This window comes from Rattus norvegicus, chromosome 13 (genome assembly GCF_021556685.1).
Source record: "Rattus norvegicus strain SHRSP/BbbUtx chromosome 13, alternate assembly SHRSP_T2T, whole genome shotgun sequence".
Taxonomy (NCBI): domain Eukaryota; kingdom Metazoa; phylum Chordata; class Mammalia; order Rodentia; family Muridae; genus Rattus; species Rattus norvegicus.
This window is the reverse complement of record NC_141546.1, coordinates 32,029,825-32,056,102: the sequence shown is the minus strand read 5'-3', so window position 1 is coordinate 32,056,102 and position 26,278 is coordinate 32,029,825. Positions and strand designations below refer to the sequence as shown.

Below are 26,278 nucleotides of genomic sequence, written 5' to 3'. Positions count from 1 at the left end.
AAAAAGAAGCAAACAATAAACAAAACAAACAAACAAAAAAAGAGGCAAAAAAATTAAAATCCAAAGCAAAATATAAATGTTACTAAACATATGCAAGAACTTTAAAGTTTAAACCAGTTGTGCTCTGTGAATGTTGCTGGGATGACTGGTTACCCACATGTAGAATCATCATCATGGATCTGCTACATCACGCTGTATACAAAAAGTAACTCAAAATTAGTTAAGGAGCTGAGCAGAAGAGCTCAGATGTAGGGTTAATGGGAGGGAGGGAAGAAGGATATCTGAAATTTTAAAACCTAAGAAGAAATATAGTAGGTCTCCATTACCCTGAATTTGGTAGTAAGCTTTGAAACATGACAGTAATTAACAACAAAGATTAAGTTAGAAACTTGAAAGCTCTGTGTCGAAGACTGTTACGTCAAAGACATCCCAGGGTCTGGAACAGTGCCTTGGTGGGTCGGATCTCAGGCTGCTCTGCAGAGCACCTGAGTCCAGTTCCCAGCAGCCACTCGGCACCTCTCAACTTCAGTTCCAGGGGATCTAACACCTTCCTCTGCCCTCCATGGGCAATGGTCACACAGGTGTTCCACAAACAAATATATAGGCCAAAGACAAAAATATAAAATTAAATAAATCTGTATTTTTAAAAAAGAAAGCCTACAGAATGGGAGAAAATTTCTGCAGACCATATATCTGATAAGAAACTTTATTATATAAATTTTGAAATTGTCAAAAAATTTTTTTAAATGGAACAAATTTTTGGTGCCAATGAGATAGCTCAATGGATAAAAGCACTTACCAAGCCTGACTACTTGAGTTCAGTACCCAGAACCGACATGATGACCAACTCCCACAAACAACCACATGTGCGTACACACACACACACACACACACACACACACACACACACACACACACACACCCCAAAGAAATAAGTAAAATTTTTTTAACTTAAGGAACTTCTAAAATTCAACACAAATTCAATCCAACTTTAAAATGGGCAAAGGACTTGAACAGACTTTCCTGCAAAGGTACTCAGATGGAAACACGTGGAAAGGTTCTCTGCGCTTTAGTCACTGGGGAAATCCAAATCAAAACCACAATGAGCTGTCACTGCACACATACTACAAATAGAAATCATAGTTTTCTAACGACAGAAAATGGTCTGTGAGGAAACTGGAACGTCACCATGCTGGTACCAGTGCGTACGACTCTCTCTTCTGCAAAGACTACTGCCCTCCCAGAGCCACGCCCAAACAGCTGAAGACAGATTCAAGCATGTAAGTAGTGAAAGGAAAGGGGAAGAGTGGACGAGGTAGGATGGGGAAGACAGAGAAACGGAGAATGGACAGGGAGAAAGGGAAGGGCAGCCAAGCCAAGCCATGGCCTCTGTGCAGCTGTAAGCCTCAGCTTCCTGTCATTACAAACGGAAAACAGCAGAGTGTGGTGGCCTGCCTTTTATTCCAGCACTCAGGAGACAGAGGCAGGCAGATCTTGGTGAGTTTGAGGTCAGTCTAGGCCACATAGAGAAACACTGTCTCAAGGGGGATAAGGATAAAGCACTAGCCTTTAAGTGCTGCCACAAAAATTAGTATAATTCAAGTCTATTTTTAACACAGACCAGTGCTTGGTAAGGGGGTCAGCATTTAATCTATGACGGCTATAAACTCTGACAACATAATACGCCTTTGCACTGCCCAAGGAAAAGGCTTGGGTCAGAGTTCAATGTCTTATCAAAACCTTAAGGACTGGAGATATGGCTCAGTCAGTAAGGCCATGGATTTGATCCCAACAGTGAATAAATCCCATGTGGCAGCACACGACACAATCCCAGCACTCGGGAGGGTAGATGCAGGGCAATTACAAGTTCAAGGTAGTCCTTGGCTACCTTCTAACCAAGTCTGAGCTGGGGATGTAGCTCAGTTGGTAAAACACAAACCTAGCAGACACAAGAGGCCCAGGGTTCAATCCCCAATGCTGCAAAAACCAAGGTAGAGATACACATAGGAAGTTAAGGTCAGCCCAGCTACATAAGACACTGACTCAAAACAAAACTGAACAAAACCTTAAATGGAACAGCTCCAGCACAAGGAGACTTCTGAGAAGGAGCTGTCTGAATGAAATTCAACTTCTCTTTCAAAGACTGGCTTATTGTTCCTAGAATGAGCCCAGCTACTCTTCACTGGGAAAGACCTGCTACACAATTCATTCTTGATACACAACAGGCCTCTGTGTAGCATGTCTGAGCAGCCGTTCATAACAAACTCAGCCTTAACCCACAGGAAAGAAAGTCTTTAAAGAAAATTACCCAGAAGGTAGTCTCCAGGGGTGCTCTCAAACTTTAGTGGCCTCAGAAGCACTTGGGGAATGTGTTTGAAAAAACAGAAACCTTGGCCTCGCCCACAGTCATTCTGACTAGCAAATAGTTTAAGCTCGACCCTAGTATAAAACTGTTTAAGGGAGTACTTGAAAGGCCTCAGAAATGTTGTGAGGTCACATTCTGATATGGACAAACACTGATCTGTCTCACACAGCAGGAGCTGAACACTCTTCCTATGGCTTTGGAAATATACTGGCAACAGAAGAAAATAAGAACGGGAAGGTCGGCTCAGTGGGTAAAGGCACGAGCCACCAAGCCGGCTGACCTGAGTTTAATTCCAAGACCTATGAGGTGAAAGGGGAGAACCAAGTACAATATATTACCTTCTGGTCTGCACTCACACACTGCAGTGTGTATATACACCCCTACACACCTACACACACAACGCACACTCAAACATGCATCGAAAAAAAGCTTTTTAGAAGAACCCTAATTCTGTATCTTATTGTATCAACTCAGAAGAGAAATTGTTAAAAGTTAAAATAATATATTTTACAGAGTTGCAAAAATTACTCAAAAAGCATACCCAACCTCAATTACTTACTGTGCCATTGGACAGGAGGGCAATCTCAAAGGTGGTACATTAAACAATAACAGCAGAACAGCAAGAGGGTTCAGCGGACGTGGGCTTTTGCTGACATGGCTGTCCACCCAAGCTCAGTGCCAGGATGCACAAGGAGAAAGCAAAGAACTGATGCCTCCAAATTGTGCTCTGACCGCTACACCCGAACCGTGTGGCACAGCACACCTACAAACACACACGCACATGTGTACACACACACACGAACACTAAGTAAATGTATTTCTTAGAAAAAATAGTTACAAAGGTTTGGAAGAAGGCTCGGTTGGTAGGCGCTGCCAAGAATTGACATATTCCCAGGTTCTATCCCGGTACCACAAAAACTGGGAGCGCACCTGTAACCCCATCACACGAGAGGTGGAGGCAGATGGTTCAAGAATTAGAGCCATTCTCCACCGCACTGTGGGTTCAAAGCCAGCCTGGGATACAAGAGACCCTGACTCAGAGATGACGGCGATAGTAGACTGAGAGTGGGGCGGTGTTTGCTGAGCATCCCTGAGGTTCTGAAACCAAGCCCAGCAACACCCTGCTCTAGGATGGTTAAATGTGGTTTTTCCTCTCTAATCACAACGCTGTCTATTATTGCTACAATACAGTAATTCAGCTGTCAATTAATTTAAATGATTCTACCTGTAAAGTTAACTTGAACAAGTTATAAACCGGCTGGAAGGGTAAATATTGACCTCAACCATTCTGATCAAAAACAGATATCCGAATGAGCCATGGTAAGGGTGGGCAAGACTCTAGTTCTAGACTTTTTCCCCCTAAAAGACACATCTTGGACATTAACAAATGTGAATACAAAACTTTAAATTTACTTTTCATTGTCTTTTATGGAGAGGGGTGATTAGGGCAAGATAAAGTCTTCCAATGTATCCAGGCTAGCTGCAGCCTCCTGTGCTTTGGAATTATAGAAGATATTACCCTAATAAAACCTGACTAAATTTATGTTTTTGTCGTGGTTTTCGTTTTTGCTTTCTAAGATAAAGTCTCTCTATGTAGCCCTGGTTTTCCTGGAACTCATTCTGTAGACCAGGCTAGCCTTGAACTCACAGAGATCCACCTGCCTCTGGCTCCCAAGTGCTGGGATTTAAAGGTTGTTTTTTTAAGGCAAGAATATCTACACTAAAGGGAAGAAGCTGATGTGGAACAGCAGCTATTCGCAAGGCAAAAAGATCAGAAGGCTCCCCGAACCCCAACTGCAATAAAATTAACCAAATTACGCCTGTGAGAAGAGAACAGAAGGACAAGCCCCACAAAGCCCTGTGTCCCCTGTGTCACCTACACACCTCAGTTCCCATCTGCAAAGATGGACCAGCATGGCTACTCTCTCTCTCTGTCCACTCCTCAGAGCTTAGGAGGGAACAAAAGGGATTAATAACAACAAAATGCTTTGAAAATCACTTTCACTTTTAAAAGCTGGCTGTTGCCACTAGGAAGTCATTCATTTATATCCCTACAAAAAGAGGGAATGGTATTTAGAAGGATATATCCCCAGCTGATGTAAAAGCAGGGAGAGGGGGAAGGGGGTGGAGATGGGAGCTTATGAGATGGCTCAGTGGGTTGCGGCACCTGCGCCTGCTACCAACCCTGATAATCTATGTTTGAGTCTCAGAACCCACATGGTGGAGAAAACAGACTCCTATGAGTTGTCCTGACCTCAACATGTGCACAGCTACAGCACACACAGGCGCGCGCGCGCGCGCGCGCGCGCACACACACACACACACACACACACACACACACACTCAATAAATGTTTAAAAACATGTGTTTTTAAAGCTGAGTCTGCAGTAAGGAGACAGCTTAGGCAATAAAACACTGGCCCTGCCAGCATCAGGTTCTGAGTTGAAGCCCTAGAAACCACATGAAAAGGCTGGACATGATGGCTCACATTTATTATTTTGTCTTCCCCCCAACCCCCCACCACATCCCCGGAGCTGAGGACTGAACCCAGGGCCAGCCTAGCAAGCACTCTACCACTGAGCTAAATCTCCAACCTCAATGGTTCACATTTGTAATCCCAGCACTCAAGAGGCAGAGCTGGAAAGATTGCTGAGGTTGCTGGTCAACCAGCCTAGCCAAATCAGTGAGCGCCAAACCAGTAAGAAATCCTCTCAGAAAATACGGTGGACAGCTCCTGGAGACAAGCTTCCATATGCACTTACCACCCCACTCCACTCCACTCCACTCCACTCCACTCCACTCCAGTCTCTCTCTCTCTCTCTCTCTCTCTCTCTCTCTCTCTCTCTCTCTCTCTCTCACACACACACACACACACACACACACATGCACACACACACACACACACACACACACACACACACCAGCACAGGTCTCCAGGGGAGCCTGAGAGCAGGGCCACAGCTCACCATGAGTGGCACAAATCACGAATCAATTCTAGTTCTCTTCACCCATCACTTGTTTACATGTTTACTTTGTAATGTCATCACTGAAGGCATGAAGCAAACCAAGTATAAGCTCTCAACCTGCAAGGTATGTCAGAGTCATCTGGGAGTGGCTGACACTCTGACTGCCCAGTCCCATTGATACTGAGCTAACCAAATCTCTGGATGGGCACGAGGAATAGAGCCTGGCCATCCAACAAGGTCCCCAAGTGAGCATGGTGAGTTCCTTACCAGTGTGAGCTTCTTCCTGCCACATTGATGAGTCACTCAGCGAGTGTCAGTCTATCTTCCCACTCTACGTGTGTGTATCATCTCATTGCATCCTTCTACACTATATAGATAGGAGCCCCCTACTGCTCCTCTCCCCAGCCCACTCCAGCCCAACCCCTTTTGTTAATAGAAAAAGACTCTAAAATACAAAGAAACTAGCCCAAAGCAAAGCCAGAATACACAGCAAAGTTTGAAATTTGTTGCTGTGATTTTTCTACCTTGAGAAAACAGCTGTGTATTCCGATATGTCCCATCAAAGACTTTGGTTTTATTTTACACATTGCATTTAAAGAAGACAAAGAGCAAACAAGGTGGCTTGGCTTCTAAAGGAACTTGCCACCAAGCCTAAGTCCCTGGGTTTGATCCCCCAGGACCCAGATAGTAGAAGGAGAGAGCCAACTTCCACAAAGATGTCCTCTGACCTCCAGAAGTGTGCCATGGTACATAAACACACACACACACACACACACACACACACACACACACACACACACACACACACACAATGATTTTGAAAGAAAGAAAGAAAGAAAGGAAGGAAGGGAGGGAGGGAGGGAGGGAGGGAGGGAGGGAGGGAGGGAAAAAAAAACATTTAAAAAACAGGGCAGCGGAGATGGCTCTGTCAGTAAAGTGCTTGCCATACTAGAATGGGAACCTGAGTCCCATCCCCTAAAAGCCCACAGAAGAGGAAGAGAAGGAGGAGGAGGAGGAGCAGCAGCAGCAGCAGACATCACATAAAGTATAACCTAACCATGGGGAGGTAGAGACGAGAGGATCCCTGGGGCATGCTAGCCAACCAGTCTGTCTACATCAGCAAGCTCTAGAATCAGTAGACTCTCTCTCTAGAGAGTCATTCAAAAAGATACCTGGTGTTGACCTCTGAAGTCCACAGGAACCTACATATATGTGCATGTACACATGAACATGTACACAATTATTTTTAAACTGCCTTTAAAAAGCATGGTGAACACATATTAAATTGTCTAGAAATAAATTTAAAATATAATTTTTAAAAGCATAGTAAGTTTCTATTAAGCCAAGAGGGATGGGATGTAGTTCAGAGGCGGAACGTGTGCAGAGAGCATGAGGCTACGGGTTCAGTGCCAAACACCAAGATATAAACTAGAAAGGCACAACTAACAGAGATGCGTCTGCATACTCCTAACATGTGACAGAGATGCGTCTGCATACTCCTAACATGTGACAGAGATGCGTCTGCATACTCCTAACGTGTGACACACGCTCAGGCTATAGTCTTCCTTCCCAGACGGAGAGCCCCTGGTTGCTGGGACCATGCATATCTTTGTAAGTGGACCTCTTTCGAGATAGCGCCCAACTTCTGAAAGAGTTCAGCAAAAAATTTAATCTAAATCTAAAGAAATCTTGTTGACTGTCCATGAGAATCTGAAGAAAGCTGTTTGTGGAAAAGAAGCAGACTTAAATCATACTGCTTTGTGGGGAAAACTCATCCAACAAGTAAGAATGGTGGCCAGATTTGATGCAGTGTAAAGCATTTGTGGTAAGTAAACCTGACCTGAACAAAGAGGTGAACCCCTGAGTCTGAGGCTGGAGAGTGGATGCCCCAGACTCAAGTGAGAAAGCTCTAGGAGCTCTTCCACAGCGTCCATCATTGATTATTGATTCTAGGTGTATGGGTGTCTTTACCTACATGTACTACATGTGTGTCTATGCACCATGAGTCCCTGGTGCCCTTGGAGGTCAGAAGAGGCAGCCGGATTCCCTGAGACTGGAATAACAGGCAGTTATTATGCGGCCATGTCGGTGCTAGGAATCAAACCTTGGTCCTCTGGAAAAGCAGAGCCTTAATGTACTGACCCATCTCTCCAGCTCCATGGTACATTTCCTTATTCTTTCACACAATCAACAGTTTCCACGAGTATACAAGTCACATGGGTCACAAGGGTCACCATCATAAAATGTTCTCAAGCTCCCAGTATCCAAGGATCTAAAGAGAGTACATATCCAAGAGGGAAGCAGTGTGAGAGGGAAGCCCAGAAAGAAATAGGAAGGACTGAAGAGACTGCAAGCAGGAAGTGAGGCATCAACAAGGTGCTATGGAAGAAATGCCACCATCCCCCAGCACTTTTGGGCTCCATGAGGAGTGGTGGGAGGAGACACAATGTCATACAACCCGGGGGTAAACATCATCAGGCGTGACAACAAGAACAGCAGTAAAGCTGGTGGTCAGTTAATCAACTGGCACACGCACACGCATTCATGTGTATGCATGCCTTATGGGTGACGCTCTGCTAGATTCTTGACAAGTACATTTTATAAATCAAGAGCTGTGCCACCTGTGAGTCTTCTCTGTGTAGTTTTCGTTTTAATGAAAATGAGACCTTTCTCTTATCCTGAGGTAAATCTCTGACTGGTTCTGATTTTAATTATGCTTTACCACCACCTACCACTTATTATTAGCATTTAGTTTGGGGACGAGACTGGCATTTATCACAACTAACAGCTATTATTTATTATTTATCACAACTCTGAGACTAATACTTACCCTTAGATGGCTATATTTACAACAGTACTGCAAAATTGAAAGTATCGTTTATTTAAAAGCCGGTTTTAAGACCCTCAAAGTAGCCCATCAGGAAAAGGGCTCACCACCAAACCTGATGGCTTAAATTAAAACCCTAAAACACACACAGTGGAGAACAGACCTGACACTCAAAAGTTGTCCTCTGATCTCTACATATCATGGACCTGGCACACATACAAGCGCTAATAAAAATACATAAGTTAATAAATAAATATAATAAACACTGATTTAAAGTAGATTACTAAGAATAATGGATAATCAAGGACATAAATTATCTACCCAAACTTCTAAACCAAGACACTGGTCTGCTCAAGAAAATAAAATTAACAGAAAACTTGTGGGGAGGAGAGAATCCGATACAAAACACACTCAAATGATAACCCTAATATCCTTCTAACCAATCAGTCCTCAGCATCCATATAAACTATTTTAAGATCTGAGTCTTGCTGTATAAAAAGCAAATTCCCATTGTCCGTGCTATACTTCAGAGACATATTACTCAGAAAGTTATTACTGATGCAAGCACTCTGAGTTGTAGACTTTTGCTTGCTATCAATATAGAAGAAAGCACTGCAGAGCAGTGAGACCACTCAGTGACTAAAGGCAATACATGCTGCCCAGCCTGTGGATCTGAGGACCCACACAGCAGAACCTATTCCTGTAAGTGTCCTTTAACCACCTGCCACATGCTTGCTATGTGTACCTGCTATGTGCATGTGTGTGCCTGGCACATGTACACCCACACATACAGAAGCACATACAAGTAAGCAAATAAGTGTAAAAAGAAAATTACAAACTTAAAAGCTGAGATGTAGCTCATTGATAAAGAACCCGTCCAGTACACACAAGGCCCTGGGGTCAAGTCTTAGCCCTATAAGTAAGTAAATAAATAAATAAATTTGTAAGAATTAAGACAGTTACTGCTCTGGTTGCCTTTTGCTGTGACAAATACCATTACCAAAAGCAACTTAGGGGAAGAAATGGTACATGTGGCTTACACTTCCAGGTCACAGTCCATTACTGGAGTTAAGGCATGAGCATGAGCAGGAACTCCAAGCAGAAGCCATGGCAACTGCTGCTCGCTGGCTCGCTCTGACTCACTCAGCCAGTCTTTTCTTTCCTTTTTTTAATATTCAAAACTTTATTTATAAAAATTGACTTTGCTACAGTTTGAAAGTTTGAAAAGGCTTTTTTTAAAAATTATATCCCCCAAATGTTAATAAACACATACAGAAAAGCAAACTCATTTTAAAATAATAATTGAAATAATTCATTGAAATAATAAACGCTATATTCATATCCAACTTTTAAGGGGTGGTGCCATCCTAAGACAGTTGGTATCAAGGCTGCTTTAATCACCCAAATTTACAACTTCATTTCTCCACTTAGGCCAGAAGAGAAAAAAGTCCAACAAAAGAGCCAGGGTTTCCAGCCAACATCACAGTTAGCTCCCCAAGGTCTACATTTGAGATGATGCTGGGTTTCTCACTCACTATTTTTCCCCACATGAACTTCTACCGTCCTCAACTTTTATGGGGGAGTGGAGGGGTAAATTTTCTTCACACAAGGCATGATATTGGAACATACAACCTCTGACATTTAAAATCACTGGTTCGTATGAGATTGAACTTTCAGTGATAATGTTCCATGGGAGAAAATGTGTCCTGAGTCTGTAAGAGGCAAGAGAGTAAATAGATTTAAAGAAGTCAGACAGGAATCTGCTCACAGAGCAGCCTGTCCCTAGCTACACCTCATAAAACTGGGATAGCATCTTGCCAGGTAAGGTATTCCTCTAATTTTGACATGGAGCCAGAATTCCAAAGTCTACAAACAAATTTTCATTAGCATAAATTGGCACAGAAAGCACAAGTCGTTCTCATAGCAAGACAGAGAGCTTCATGACTTCAGATCAAAATTCAGAAGATAACAGAAGACAGAAAGAAGTGCCTCAGCCAGCTTCCTTACCCAGGCCTGCCTGCCTAGGAAGAGTGCTGCCCATGGTGGGTTGAGCACTTCCACCTCAACCACCAAGAAAGGCAATCTTTTACAGACATGGCCAGAGGCCAATCTAATCTGGGAAATTCCTGGGTCATAGCGCCCTCTTCTCAGGTTGAAAGGATGTTGTGTCATACTGACAATAAAAACTAATACAGTTACATGTTACCCGTAATAAACAATGACTTACAGAAACTGAAATTTTAAGTTACTGCTCCAAGGGTGCAATTAGGCAACTTTACAAAGATGAACAGGCAAACAGCTCGTTAAAACTTAAGTCTTTCTTAGCAAATAAAGAAGATGAATATTCAGTTCTCTGGGGTGCTGTGTTATTTTCCCTATCTCTACATCTCTGCATCAATGTTGCCTTTCTCCTTGCCACCCTATGAATGAGAAACCAGACCATTCTGTTTAGGATCCCTCATACCATGAGTTTCCTATATGTCATGATAACAATTAAACAATAATGTCTAAGGCCAGAATTGATACTAGCTTGTGGCACCTGAATCTGGTGCAAGGTACGGGGTAGATGCAAAGGCATCGCTCCTGACTCTTCCGCATCACTGCCTCCCAAAGGACTACAGTGTCTAAAGTGCTCACTACCACATCACAAATTAAGGTATCAGGTTTAAAGAACTCACAGGTTCCACCATTAGGTCAGTGTTTTGTGAACAAATCCCAGCACAGAAATCCATCCAAATACAACACACATGCTTTAAGGCTCCAACTAATTGTTCTTTTAATTTAAGAAATAAACACAGTCATTTTAAAAATCTAGATAATATTATGTAATGCGTTTGACTCTGAGAAACCCTACACTCAGTTGCTTCTGTGTCCTGGTGCAGTTAGTCACATTTCGTGCACGCTCATTCAGCCAAGATGCCTGAGGAAACCCAGACCCAAGACCAACCAATGGAGGAGGAGGAGGTCGAGACCTTTGCCTTTCAGGCAGAAATTGCCCAGTTAAGGTCCCTGATCATCAAAACTTTCTACTCAAACAAAGAGATCTTTCCGAGAGAACTCATTTCCAATTCCTCAGATGCTCTGGAGAAAATCAGATATGAGAGCTTGATAGACCCTAGTAAACTAGACTCAGGGAAGGAGCTGCACATTAATCTCATTCTCAACAAACAAGACCGAACCCTCACTATTGTGGATACCGGCACTAGAATGACCAAGGCTGACTTGATCAATAACCTTGGCACTACTGCCAAGTCAGGCACCAAAGCCTTCATGGAGGCTTTAGGCTGGTGCAGATATCTCTACAATTGGCCAGTTTGGTGGTGAATTTTACTCTGCCTATTTGGTTGCTGAGAAAGTGACTCTCATCACAAAGCGTAACAATGATGAGAGGTATGCCTGGGAATCCTCAGCTGGGGGATCTTGCACAGTGAGAACTGACACAGGTGAACCAATGGGTCATGCAAAGGTTATCTTGCATCTGAAAGAAGACCAAACTGAGTACTTGGAGGAAAGGAGAATAAAAGAGATTTTGAAGAAACATTCTCAGTTTATTGGCTATCCCATTACTCTCTTTGTGGAGAAGGAAGTGATAAGGAAGTCAGTGATGATGAGGCTGAAGAGAAAGAGAAAGAGAAAGAGGAAGAGAAAGAGAAAGAGGAAGAGGAAGAGAAAGAGAAAGAGAAAGAGAAAGAGAAAGAGAAAGAGAAAGAGAAAGAGAAAGAGAAAGAGAAAGAGAAAGAGAAAGAGAAAGAAAAAGAAGAAAAGGAGTCTGATGACAAGCCTGAAATAGAAGATGTTGGTTCTGATGAAGAAGAAGAGAAGAAGGATGGTGACAAGAAGAAAAAGAAGACAATAAAGGAAAAGTACATTGATCAAGAAGAACTCAACAAAACAAAACTGATTTGGACTAGAAGTCCTAATGACATTATGAATAAAGACTATGGAGAGTTCTACAAGAGTTTAACCAATGATTGGGAAGAACATTTGGTGGTAAAGCCAAATTTTTCTGTTGAAGAACAATTAGAATTCCGGTCCTTCTTTTTGTCCCAAGACACGCCCCTTTTGATCTGTTTGAAAACAGAAAGAAAAAAAAAAAAAAAAAAACAACATCAAGTTGTATGCTTGCCAAGTTTTTATCATAGATAACTGTGAGGAGTTGACACCAGTCAGTTACCAAAGAAGGACTGGAACTTCCAGAAGATGAAGAGGAACAGGAAGAGAAAAAGACAAATTTAAGAACCTCTGCACGACATTTTGGAGAAAAAGGTTGAAAAGGTAACTGATTGGTGACATCCCCATGCTGTATTGTCACAAGCACATATGGGAAGACAGCAAACATGGAGAGAATCAAGAAAGCTCAAGCCCTCAGAGACAACAATGGGTTACATGGCATTATAGAAACACCTGGAGATAAACCCTGATCACTCCATTATTGAAACCTTAAGGCAAAAGGCAGACGCTGACCAAAATGACAAGTCTGTGAAGGATCTGGCCATCTTGCTGTATGAAACTGCACTCCGGTCTTCCGGCTTCCCAGACCCATGTTAACAAGATCTACAGGATGATCAAGCTTGGTCTAGGTACTGAAGAGGATGATCCTACTGTGGATGATACCAGTGCTGCTATAACTGAAGAAATGCCACCCCTGGAAGGAGATGACGACACATCATGCATGGAAGAAGTAGACTAGGCTTCCCCAGAACTATGTGTTTGATGCTTACCTTCATTCCTTCTGATAATGTATTTTCCATGATTTTTGTTTATTTTTGCTAACACTTACAAACTAAGGGGAAGATTAAAAACTCTACATGTGATACTGTGATACTATAGGTTTGACTCAAGGGTTTTTTTAGAACGTTTGCTGTAAGACATAATGTAACCTACTGTTAATGTTAACCATGTGGTCTGAAATGTTTAGCTGTTGAACTGGATTCCTTAGTAGACCAAATTAAGATGGCTTACGTTTCATCTTAAATTTCTTTTTCATTCCCTGTACTTAATTCTGCATGTACTAGTCTTAGAAGTAAACACAAGTTAAAACAACTTGACGGAGGATTCCCCAAGTGGCTTGTTTTCCAAAGTACCGAGAACAAAACCCTAAGTTTCCCTAAGTCTTGTAACTCAGCAAGGCTTGTGAATGTGGAAATAATAGTGCCCAGTCACATTCTGCTTTAAAAGGTAAATACAGATGAGATAAAAAGAAGAAGAAAAAAGGAAAAAACAAAACCCCACACTCATCCAAGCAACTCATAAAATGGAAAGCAAGATTCAGTCTGCTCCATTGTATCCAACCAGACTAACGTGCAAGATCACACACTCATCTTCGTCAGAGCGGCTCTGCCAATACCGAAGAACAACAAAGGCAAGTTGAAGAGGCTGCACAGGCTTAACTCAGCGCTGGTCCGCTTTTTCCCAGCTTTGCAAAGATCCTAGATGCGGGGGCCCTCCTGGGGCCAAGGGGACCTTCCGCACCCTGCTGGGCCCCGGCTGCTCCGCTTTTGTCTGGCCCAGGCTGGGGGCACCGGCCTCCCGGCCTGCCTCCCCGGCAACCCCTTCTTCCCTCAGAATCTTTCTCCACACCCATCACTCGCCGATGATTAGTTGTAGTGAGGTTTCCTCACCTGGAGCCCCTTCCCGCTCAGTGCAATCTCTGTTCCTTTCAAAGAGATCCCAGGACTGCTCTGGAGTCTCCCAAGCCTGCTTGGGGAGACTCCGGGTCAGGAAGGGGCCCCGGGGTGGGGTCTGAAAGAGACAGTCACACAAAGCCAGGCTTGACCCCACAGCCGCCCCACCTCCCCTCTGCAAAGCAGCCTACAGTCAGAACTGAACCCGGAGGCCGCGCGTCCTGGGTTCTCACCCAGATCCCATCCCAAGGCCGCCCCCTCCCCCAAAAGTGCACCCCAGAGCGGCTGACAGCACTGGACACCGTCCCCATCCGGACCCTGCGCCCGCCACCGCCCGGAAAAGGAGCAGGGCCCTCCAGTGGACTCCAGTCTGAACATTATTCGTCTTAAACCCGGTACTTACAATTCTATTATTCACTACTCTTGCGGCGGCGGACCGGACAGCCACCGCCTTCTCCTCCACCCCAATGAGGTTAAGCGCTTGGTGCGGGGATTAAAAAAAAAAAAAAAAAAAAAAAAAGTGAGAAACCAACTGCGCCGGCGCAGTGAGGCCTCACTGTGTTCCCTTACCGCCACCGGCCGGGCTAAACCATAGAGACACTAATCTCAGCCTAGAGAGGTGGCTTCCTCTCTATGGTAACGCCCAGAGAAGGCGCCTGCATGAAGTTTCGGCTCCCGCCGCCTTTGCCATTGCCTTTGACCCGAATGGCGACCCGTAGTGTAAAGGTGCTTTGATAAAAAGGTGACTAAGGAGGACTTAAGGAATATTTTGAGCTTTTGAGGAGTGAAAGCAAAACTGGAGCAAGACTAGGAGAAAGTTGTGTGATAAAAGAGCTAAAGAGAAGTCCGAGAGCTTTCAGCCGGAAGTTTGATTGTCGGGTTGTTTGATACTTGAATCGAACAATCTTTCACTTCTGGGTTATGGGTGCCCGCTATTTACCGGGCGATTTCAGTGAAAGAAATTGACCCCCGCTACTTCCCGTAGTTGGCAGTGTGTCTGGTTCGTCTTTCTGAACATGCGCACGAGTGCTGCTACCGGAAGCACAGCTTTTAAAACGTTCTTCGCGCTTTAGTGAACCAAGGCGCGAGGTTGGGGCTACTGCCATTCGTGCGAAATTGTGCCAGTTTCTTTTCTAAGTTCCTTAACAACAGTGTTGCCTTGCCTCCCGCGTGGCCTTCAGATTATATGTGAGGTGTTTGGGCTATGCAATTACAGCGCTGCTCTCAAGGAGTTTAAGGATGTCCAGTTTTGCCCTTCTACGCTCCTGTGCTTCCCAGCAATTTGGATTTGAAAACTTTTTTGTTGAAGTTGTACACTGGTGAATGCATGGGCCTCCCTCCAGCCTATATGTAACACAGAACTTTGTTTATTTCATCACTGAGGTGAATAACAACTGTTTGAAGTTTACCCCAATGCACTCACTGACATAATTTACAGAAAGCACTCACAAATACCTAACAGCATCCATATTCAGAAAAGAACAGTGCCTTAAGAACTGGGCACTGACAGGTCACCGCTGAGAACAAGAATATTGAAAGAAAATATGTGCACATAGAATGGGTTTGTTTCAGAGTGTGGACATTGCTGGGCATCAATCTCTCTTGTGCATGGTGTGCAAACGCTTATCACCGTTGCTTTACTTAGGAGAAGTAACAAACTGATACCAAAACTTTCATTGTCATGATGGCTTGAAGGCTTTTTGGTTTAGTTTTGGGGATGTTTTGTTTTGAAGAGAGAGTTTTACTGTATCTTTGCCTGTTCTAGAACTCACTCTGTAGACAAGGCTGACCTCAAACTCAAAAATCCACCTGCCTTTGTCTCCTGAGTGCTAAGATTAAAGGCATGCACGTTGGTTTACCATGGTTTTGCTGCTGTTTTTTCCTTATTGATTTAGTTTTTTTTTTATTTACTTTACATCCCAATTACAACCACATAGTGACTCACAACCATCTGTGATGGGATCTGATGCCCTCTTCTGTTGTGTCTGGTGTGACAGTGTACTCACATAAATAAATAAATAAATAAATAAATAAATAAATAATTTTTTAAATGCACGCACTTTTAAGTCTATTCTCTTTAAAACATCCAACATCCCTTTCAAAGCTCAAGCCCCTCTAAAATATCCAGTCTTTCAAAAATATCTAGTCTCTCTAAAATAGCCATAGTTTCTCTGGCACCCACATCCATCAGCTCACAACCGCCTATAACTTCGGTTCCAAGGAATCCAACAATTTATCCTGACTTCCACAGGCACCCGAATACATATACACATTTAAAAAATCAAAGACAAAATAAATCTCTCCCCCAAAAAAACCAAAAACCAAAAACCAAACAAACGAACAAAACCATGCCAGGTGGTGCTGCTGTATGCCTTTAATTCCTTCAAACTGTACTACAGAGCAATAGCAATAAAAACAGTACGGTGGGGACTGGAGAGATGGCTCAGTGGTTAAGAGCACTGGCCGCTATTTTAAAGGACTCAGGTGCAATTTCCCTTCCCTCCCCTCAGTTTCTCCCTCTTACCTCCCACCTAACCACCCTTCTTCCCCTTCTCAGAAAAGGGGAGGCTTCCCATGAATATCAACCAGCCTTGGCACATCAAGTTGCAGTAAGACTAGGCGCATCTTCTTCTATTGAGGCTAGAGAAAGCAGTCCAGTTAGGAGAAAGGGATCCACAGGCAGTATAACCAGAGACAGCCCCTGGACAGAATATCAACAGCTCAGGGACTAAGATCAACAATTAATACATGGGACTTCATGAAACTGAAAAGCTTCTGTGAGGCAAAGTATACTGTCAAAAGAACAAAATGGCTGAATACGAAATGGAAAAAGATCTTCACCAACCCTACATTGTGTACAGTAGGTCTGTTCCTACACATAAATACTTTGTATAAAGGAAGAGTACATTTAGCTTTTTTACTTCTGGGTGAGTCACTTTTTAAAATGGTTCTTGGGGTTCAGGGAGGTTAGCTCACTTTTAGAGCAGTTACTTAGCAAGTGAGGCCCTGTTCCTCCACTCTGTAACCATCTCCAGTTAGGGTATGAGTAACAATATGAATCAAGTGTGGATATCATCATATCTCCATTTGGTTTCCAACTTTTCTATTAAAAGTGATCTTTTACAAAATCATTTATTTATTCATTATTTGTGTTGAGTATTTGTTTATTTGTTTGTTTATTGAATTTATACGTCATAATGCCCATGTGGAAGTGAAAGGATAAATTGCAGAAGTGGGTTCTCCCCTTCCATTATGTAGGATAGAATTCAGGTAACCAGGTTTGTCAACATGTGCCTTAATTCAGTCATCTTGAGCCATCTCCTGGGCCCCTAAAAGTAGAATCCTAAAGACTGAACAACATCCTTGTTCACAACATTGTATCAATAGCAAATGATGGAAGTAGCCCACGTTGGTAAATGCAAGCACTGGCATATTATTCAGCTTTAAAGAGGACACTCTGGACACATGACACAACATGCACTATTAGACTATGTGAAATGACCCAATCATAAAAACGCCAAGAATGTCTGATTCCACTTTCAAAATACCCAGTATTCCAATTCATAGAAAGTAGCATTGTGGTAATCAGAGCCAAAAGTAAAGAGGAATTATGAAGTAACGAGTGCACAGCTTATTTTGCATGACAAAAAGAAAGATTAAAAGCAGAATGAGAGAAGGGCCAACCAATAACTGGCCCATCTTTTTTTTTTTCTTCTCAACAGCCTTTATTGTAGGACCACCTTCATTGCTGATACGGGGACCGATAACTGGCCCATCTTGACACCCATGTCATGACAGGAAGCCTACCCCTGACATTATTAATGATATTTTGCTATATTTCCACACAAGAATCTAGAATGACTGTCCTCAGAGAGGCTATACTCATCAACTGATGGAAACAGATGTAGAGACCCACAGCCAAACATTAATTGAGCTTGGATGATAATGTAAAAGAGGAGGAGGAAGGATTGAGGAGCCAGGGTGTCAAGGACACCCCATGAAAACCTACAGAATCAAATAACCTGGGACCAGAGGCTGAACTGCCAACCAGAGAGCTTGCATGGGATGGACCTAGGGCCTTTCATAAAGTGGGTGCTGGGAATTGAACTCAGGACCTCTGGAAGAGCAGTCAGTGCTCCTAACTGCTGAGACATCTCTCCAGGCCAAGTGCTTGCATTTTTGAAGATTGGCACTTTTAAACATTGGAATGTTTTATACTGTGATCTTAAAATTATTATGAGATCATGGGGATGAAAAACAAAGGAGTGTCATGATTTGTTCCAGTCACAGATACAAAGCCCACGGATAAGAGAACTCCTGGTTAGGGTTTCTGTTGCTTGATAAAATACCTTGACCAAAAGTAAATGGGGAGGAAATGGTTTATTTTCAGTGTTGGACATCTGGCATTACTCATGATCCTCTGAGCTCCCTGCAAAGGGCTTGGGCCATTTCTCCAATTCCACCATCTTCAGCACACACAGCTCATCTCCTAGGTTCATGCAGGCTCCACTCCATAGCAGTTGCTGTTCTTGGATGTTGTTCTATGATTCTGGCATCTTCTAAATACTGGAGTCTCTGCTGTCATTGGGATGTTCCTTCACCAATATCCTCTCCTGGACTTCCTTCAGAGACTCTAATTCTGCCACATGTGCCAAGCTTCAACTTTTCTCAATGATCCCCTTCAATCCTGGGATAAGGTTTTAGTGGTAGCAGGAAGTTTTCCTTCACCAGTGGCCTCTCCTGGCTTCTCTTCAGGGATGCTACCCTTGCCACACAGTGCCACACACGAGCTGTTCTCCATGACCCTGTCAAGCCTTCAAAACAAGTACTACCTAAGTGATTGCCAGATCTGACTATCAGATGCAAGCCTGGCCTGTACTTGGATTACAATTGTGTCTGCTGACCCTAGGAAAATACTACCAGACTTATCATCTTTAATTATTCATCTTAATCATAGCTGACTCTACAGTTCCAGCTGACACTACAGATCATTAGTGAAAAATATCACACAAATAACCCCATTAGAGTCTATGCTTTCCTCTGGATCATCACGAGCCAGGCTTCCATCTGTACTGCTCCAAGCATTGTCTTCTAACTCCCCATAACAGCTGCCTAAGCTGCTCAGAACACTCAGTGGCTTTTCTAACCTATCTGTGGTAGCTGGCATAAGAATGGTCTGTTTATGCCAGCACTCAGGAGGCAGAGAGGCAGGTGGATCTCTGAGTTCGAGGCTGGCCTGGTCTATGGAGCTAGTTCAAAGACAGCCAAGACTGCACAGAGAAAACCTGTCTCAAAAACCAAGAATAAGCTAGCAAAAGAATAGACCCTAGAGGCTCACATATTTGAATGCATAGTTAACCAGGAAGTGGAACTCTTTGAAAGGATTAGAAGGATTAGAAGGTGTGGCCTTATTTTGCCAAAAGTGATCTACAGATTCAACACAATCCCCATCAAAATTCCTACTTAATTCTTCATGGAGCAATTTGAAAATTCATTTGGAATAGGAAAAAAACCAGAATATCGAAAACTATTCTCAACAATAAAAGAACTACTGGGGAAATCACCATCCCTGACCTCAAGCAGTATTACAGAGCAATAGTGATTAAAACTGTATGGTATTGGTACAGAGACAGGCAGGTAGATAAATGAGATAGAATTCAAGACCCAGAAATCAACCCGCACACCTATGGTCACTTGATCTTTGACAAAGGAGTTAAAAACCATACAATGGAAGAAAGATAGCACATTCAACAAATGGTGCTGGTTCACCTGGTGGTCAGCATGTAGAAGAGTGCACATTGACCCATTCTTATTGCCCTGTACAAAGCTTAACTCCAAGTGGATCAAGGACCTCCACATAAAACCAGATACACTCAAACTAATAGAAGAAAAAGTGGGGAAGAGCCTCGACCATATGGGCACTGGAGAAAACTTCCTGAACAAAACACCAATGGCTTATGCTCTAAGATCAAGAATCAACAAATGGGACCTCATAATACTGCAAAGCTTCTGTAAGTCAAAGGATACTGTCATTAGGATAAAACAGCAACCAACACATTGGCAAAAGATCTTTACCAAACCTACAACTGATAGAGGGCTCATATCCAAAATACACAAAGAACTCAAAAAGTTAGACTCCAGAGAGCCAAATAACCCTATTAAAAATGGGGTAGAGAGCTAAACAAATAATTCTCAACTGAGGAATATGGAGTGGCTGAGAAACATGTAAAGAAATGTTCAACATCCTTAGTCATCAGGGAAATGCAAATCAAAACAATCCTTAGATACCACCTCACACCAGTCAGAATGGCTAAGATCAAAAACTCAGGTGACAACAGATGCTGGCGAGGATGTGGAGAAAGAGGAACACTCCTCCATTGTTGGGATTGCAAGCTGGTACAACCACTCTGGAAATCAGTTTGGAGGTTCCTCAGAAAACTGGACATTGCACTACTTGAGGACCCAGCTATACCTCTTCTGGGCATATATCCAAAAGATGCTCCAACATACAACAAAGACACATGTTCCACTATGTTCATAGCAGCCTTATTTATAATACCCAGAAGCTGGAAAGAACCCAGTGCCCTTCAACAGAGGAATGGATACAGAAAATGTATCCATCTATACAATAGAGTACTACTCAGTTATCAAAAACAATGACTTCATGAAATTCATAGGCAAATGGATTGAACTAGAAAATATCATCCTGAGTGAGGTAACCCAGTCACAGAAAAACACACATGGTATGTACTCACTGATAAGTGGATATTAGCCCAAAAGCTCAGATTACCCAAGATACAAACCACAGTCCACCTGAAGCTCAAGAAGAAGGACAATCAAAGTGTGGATGTTTCATTCCTTCTTAAATGGGGGAACAAAAATATTCATAAGAAGAGATATGGAGACAAAGTTTGGAGCAGAGACTGAAGGAATGGCCAGTCAGAGCCTGCCCCACATGGGTACACAGCCACCAAAACTAGATAATATTGATGAAGCTAAGAAGTGCATGCTGACAGGAGCCTGATATAGCTGTCTCCTGAGAGGCACAGCCAGAGCATAACAAATACAGATGTGAATGCTAGCAGCCAACCAGCGAACTGAGAATGGGGTCCCTGTTGGAGGAATTAGAGAAAGGTTTGAAGGAGCTAAAGGGGCTTGTAACCTCATAAGAACAACAATACCAATCAACCAGAGCTCCCAGGGACTAAACCACTACCCAAAGACTACACATGGACAGACCCATGGCTCCAGCTGCATATGTAGCAGAGGATGGCCTTGTAGGGCACCAGTGGAAGGAGAAGCCCTTGGTCCTGCAAAGGCTAGATGCCCCTCCCCAGTGTAGGGTAATGTTGGGGGGGCTTGGGAACTGGAACATCCTTATAGAAGAAGGGGAGGGAGATGAGATAGGATGTTTATGGATGGGAAACAGAAAGGGAATAGCATTTGAAATGTAAAAAAAAATAACCAATCCAAAAAAAAAAAAAGAAGAAGAAGGTGTGATGTTGTTGGGGAAATTATGTCACTAGAAGTAGGCCTTGATATTTCAAAAACCCATGGCAGGCCCTGTCTCTCTCTCTGACTCTCTGTCTTTGCCTACTTTTTTGTTGTGTTGTTGTTGTTGTTGTTGTTGTTGTTGTTGTTTTGTAGTTTATCTGTGTAGCCCTGGCTGCCCTGGAACTCACTCTAGAGCATCCTGGCCTGGATCTCAGAGATCTGCCCACCGCTGCCTCCTGAATGTTGGAATTAAAGACACATGCCATCGCTTCTCGGCCTTTTGGCTAAGATCAAGTATAAAGACACATGCCACCACCTCCCAACTTCTCTCAACTACTTCAGCAACATGCCTGCCAAGCCTGCTGCTATCCTCTCCCTGTATGATAATGGACTAAATCTCCAAAGCTATAAGCCACCCCCAATTAAATCTTTTCTTTTAGAAGAGTTGCTGTGATGCTTTGAATATGCTTGGCCCATGGCAAGTGCTATTATTAGGAGGTATGGCCTTGTGGGAGAAGTTTGTGCCTTTGGGGTGGGGTTTGAGGTCTCCTATGCTTCAGCTATGCCCAATATGGAATGAGAGTCTTTTTCGGCTGACTGAGGAAGATAGTCACCTACTGGCTGCATTCAGATCAAGATGCAGAGCTCTCTGCTCTTACTCCAGCACCATGTAGGCCTGGATGCTGCCATGTTTCCTGCCCTAATGATAGTGGACTGAACCTGTAATCCAGCCCCAATTAAATGTTGTCTCTTTTAAGAGTTGCCTTGGCAATACTGTCTCTTCACACACCAATCAAATAGTCACTAAGACACCAATGTTCCAAAGTCCTTATAATCCTCCTAGAAACTCTGTAAGGTCTGTCACAGGAATATCTCGTTACCTGATATCAATTTATGTCTTTTCTATTGCTGTGATAAAACACCATGGCCAAAACCAAGATTTTGTTTCAGCTTACAGTTCCACATCACGGTCCTTCACTTAAGGAAGTTTGGAGAGGAACACATACTGGGCAGGAACTGAAGCAGAGACCATAGATGAATGCTACTTTCTGGCTGACTTCTCATGACTTGCTCGGCCTGCTATGTTATATCACCCACGACCACCTGCCAAGGTGTGGCACTGCCCGAAATGGACTTGGCCTCCCATATGAGTCATCAACCAAGAAATCTCCCCACAGACTTGCCTCTGGGCCAATCTTGTTGAAGCATTTTCTCACTTAAGATTCTCTCTGCCCAAACTGTCTAGGTTTGTGTCAAGTTGACAACAAAAGACTTATTAGCTTAGGGACCAATTGGATTCTGTCCACCTTCAAAGTTCCCTGATTGTCTCATCAAGCTTTTTCCTGCCAGATTAACTGAGACATAATTCCTGCCTTGTCCCATTTACCATTCAAAGTATCTAACTCAGGAGTCTAATACAGTCAAAGACTTGGGAAGCCATCATAATTTTTTTTAATTTGTTAAGATGTGACTGTTTATTAACTGACCAGACTATAAAATACCATGGGCAACACCTTAGTTCATCCATCTAATAAGACTGTTTGTCTGGTCTTCCCTGTTGGCCAGCATCTCCACCTTCTTCATTCTACCTGGTGTGGAAGATAGTTTGAAGAGCCACAGGAAGTTATTTGCTTCCTTGAAGCGTTTCCCAACTGTGTAGACCTCATAAATTAGATCCTCCATGCAGATGATGCCAACTTTACCAAGAGTTCGAGCAATCAAGGAATTATCTGTCAAGGCAATCCACTTTTTATTGATTTTGCCATAGCCTCGCTTGTAGATGAGCTCCTTCACTGACTTCAGGTTGGGGTACTCCCATACAATGTATGGTTCCACAATCCTCAGCATGTTAATTGAAGCCTTGTTGAGCTTCACAACGGTGCCAATGAAGATCTGCCTAAGACAAGCAGCTGCAATACCTTGCACACCTTTGGGCTTACTCCACTGATACCTTGGATTCTGATGACAAATGCCAATTTTGGTTCTGCGAGCACATAGAAGTTACCAGCTTTCCTTGCCGTCCTAGCCATGGAATCTCAGTCTGGTCCATCTGGCTGCACTCTTTGTGAGAGTGCTTTGCCTTCTCATAGATGAGCTTCCTGTCGCCTTTTGCAGTGTCTTCAGGGCAAACTTCTTTCTCAGGTGCTTCACCTTCAACTCTGCAAAATTCCTCCACTTTTTCTTAAAGGTTTCTGACACAATGGCAACCTTCTTTTTCTTCTCTAGTACAGCCTCCATGGCTCCAGTCAGAAAAGGAGGAGTCATACTATTTCTTATAATTAAAAAAAAATTTCTGACTTCTCCCAAACCCCGTGGAAGAGAGAGCTCACCGCCAAGACAGGTGGGCACTCCTGAGATTGCAGAGGGGAAGAGACCACCAACACTGCCTACCCCTGCCCACCCCTGCCCACATCCCTGGCCCAAGAGGAAACTGTATACGGCCTCTGGGTTCCCTTGGATAAGGGCACAGGAGCAGGAAATCCACTGTGTCTGAGACACCTCCGGAACCTGAAGAGTCCGACCAGATAAACAGTTCTCTGCACCCAAATCCCAAGGGAGTGAGAGCTAAACCTTCAGAGAGGCAGACACGCCTGGGAAACCAAAAGAGTCTACACTCAGCCCACATCTCTGACTCCAGAGGAAAACACCAAACGCCATCTGGAACCCTAGTGCACGGAAGCTCCCGGAAAGGGTGAAACAGATCTTCCTGGTTGCTGCCTCCACGGAGAGCTCATAAGCAACACCCCACGAACAAACTTGAGCCTCAGGACCGCAGGTAAGACCAACTTTTCTGCTGCAAGCCACCTGCCTGGTAAACTCAAGACACAGGCCCACAGGAACAGCTGAAGACCTGTAGATAGGAAAAACTACACGCCCGAAAGCAGAACACTCTGTCCCCATAACTGGCTGAAAGAAAACAGGAAAACAGGTCTACAGCAATCCTGACACACAGGCCTATAGGACGGTCTAGCCACTGTCAGAAATAGCAGAACAAGGTAACACCAGAGACAACCTGATGGCGAGAGGCAAGTGCAGAAACCCGAGCAACAGAAACCAAGACTACATGGCATCATCGGAGCCCAATTCTCCCACCAAAGCAAACACGGAATATCCAAACACACCAGAAAAGCAAGATCTAGTGGCAAAATTATATTTGATCATGACGCTGGAGAACTTCAAGAAAGACATGAAGAACTCCCTTAGAGAAACACAGGAAAACATAAATAAACAAGTAGAAGCCTGCAGAGAGGAATCACAAAAATCCCTGAAAGAATTCCAGGAAAACACAATCAAACAATTGAAGGAATAAAAAATGGAAATAGAACCAATCAAGAAAGAACACATGGAAACAACCCTGGATATAGAAAACCAAAGGAAGAGACAAGGAGCCATAGATATAAGCATCACCAACAGAATACAAGAGATAGAAGAGAGAATCTCAGGAGCAGAAGATTCCATAGACATCATCGACTCAACAGTCAAAGATAATGTAAAGCAGAAAAAGCTACTGGTCCAAAACATACAGGAAATCCAGGACTCAATGAGAAGATCAAACCTAAGGATAATAGGTACAGAAGAGAGTGAAGACTCCCAGCTCAAAGACCAGTAAATATCTTCAACAAAATCATAGAAGAAAACTTCCCTAACCTAAAAAAAGAGATACCCATAGGCATACAAGAAGCCTACAGAACTCCAAATAGACTGGACCAGAAAAGAAACACCTCCCGACACATAATAGTCAAAACATCAGATGCACAAAATAAAGAAAGAATATTAAAAGCAGTAAGGGAAAAAAGTCAAGTAACATATAAAGGCAGACCTGTCAGAATCACACCAGACTTCTCACCAGAGACTATGAAAGCCAGAAGATCCTGGACAGATGTCAAACAGACCCTAAGAGAACACAAATGCCAGCCCAGGTTACTGTATCCTACAAAACTCTCAATTAACATAGATGGAGAAACCAAGATATTCCATGACAAAACCAAATTTGCACAATATCTTTCTACAAATCCAGCACTACAAAGAATAATAAATGGTAAAGCCCAGCATAAGGAGGCAAGCTACACCCTAGAAAAAACAAGAAACTAATTGTCTTGGGAACAAAACAAAGAGAAGAAAAGCATACAAACATAACCTCACATCCAAATATGAATATAACAGGAAGCAATAATCACTATTCCTTAATATCTCTCACCATCAATGATCTCAACTCCCCAATAAAAAGACATAGATCAACAAACTGGATACGCAATGAGGACCCTGCATTCTGCTGCCTACAGGAAACACACCTCAGAGACAAAGACAGACACTATCTCAGAGTGAAAGGCTGGAAATCAACTTTCCAAGCAAATGGTCAGAAGAAGCAAGCTGGAGTAATATCAAATAAAATCAATTTTCAACTAAAGGTCATCAAAAAAGATAAGGAAGGACACTTCATATTCATCAAAGGAAAAATCCACCAAGATGAACTCTCAATCCTAAATATCTATGCCCCAAATACAAGGGCACCTACATACATAAAAGAAACCTTACTAAAGCTCAAAACACACATTGCACCTCACACAATAATAGTAGGAGATTTCAACACCCCACTCTCATCAATGGACAGATCATGGAAACAGAAATTAAACAGAGACGTAGACAGACTAAGAGAAGTCATGAACCAAATGGACTTAACAGATATTTATAGAACATTCTATCCTAAACCAAAAGGATATACATTCTTCTCAGCTCCTCATGGTACTTTCTCCAAAATTGACCATATAATTGGTTAAAAAACGGGCCTCAAAAGGTACAGAAAGATAGAAATAATCCCATGCGTGCTATCAGACCACCACGGCCTAAAGCTGGTCTTCAATAGCAATAAGGGAAGAACGCCCACATATACGTGGAAGTTGAACAATGCTCTACTCAACAATAACCTGGTCAAGGAAGAAATAAAGAAAGAAATTAAAGACTTCTTAGAATTTAATGAAAATGAAGGTACAACATACCCAAA

General features: G+C 43.0%; 1 protein-coding gene and 2 pseudogenes across 26 annotated transcripts in view; 1 reads left to right on the top strand and 2 right to left on the bottom strand.

Annotated features, from left to right (window-relative positions):
* The window catches only part of Clasp1 (cytoplasmic linker associated protein 1), a 221,554-nt gene extending 207,278 nt beyond the window's left edge, over positions 1 to 14,276 (bottom strand). For 25 of the 26 annotated variants that reach the window (XM_087580613.1, XM_087580631.1, XM_087580632.1 and 22 more), the window contains exon 1: positions 14,186 to 14,261. The gene's annotated coding sequence lies outside the window, so the exon portion shown is untranslated. 26 annotated transcript variants of the gene reach the window in all.
* Positions 11,075 to 12,848, top strand: LOC148001573 (heat shock protein HSP 90-alpha-like; annotated as a pseudogene).
* Positions 14,277 to 22,791: 8,515 nt separating the features above from the next.
* LOC102547021 (60S ribosomal protein L7-like) lies at positions 22,792 to 23,514 on the bottom strand (annotated as a pseudogene).
* Between the last annotated feature and the right edge of the window lie 2,764 nt (positions 23,515 to 26,278).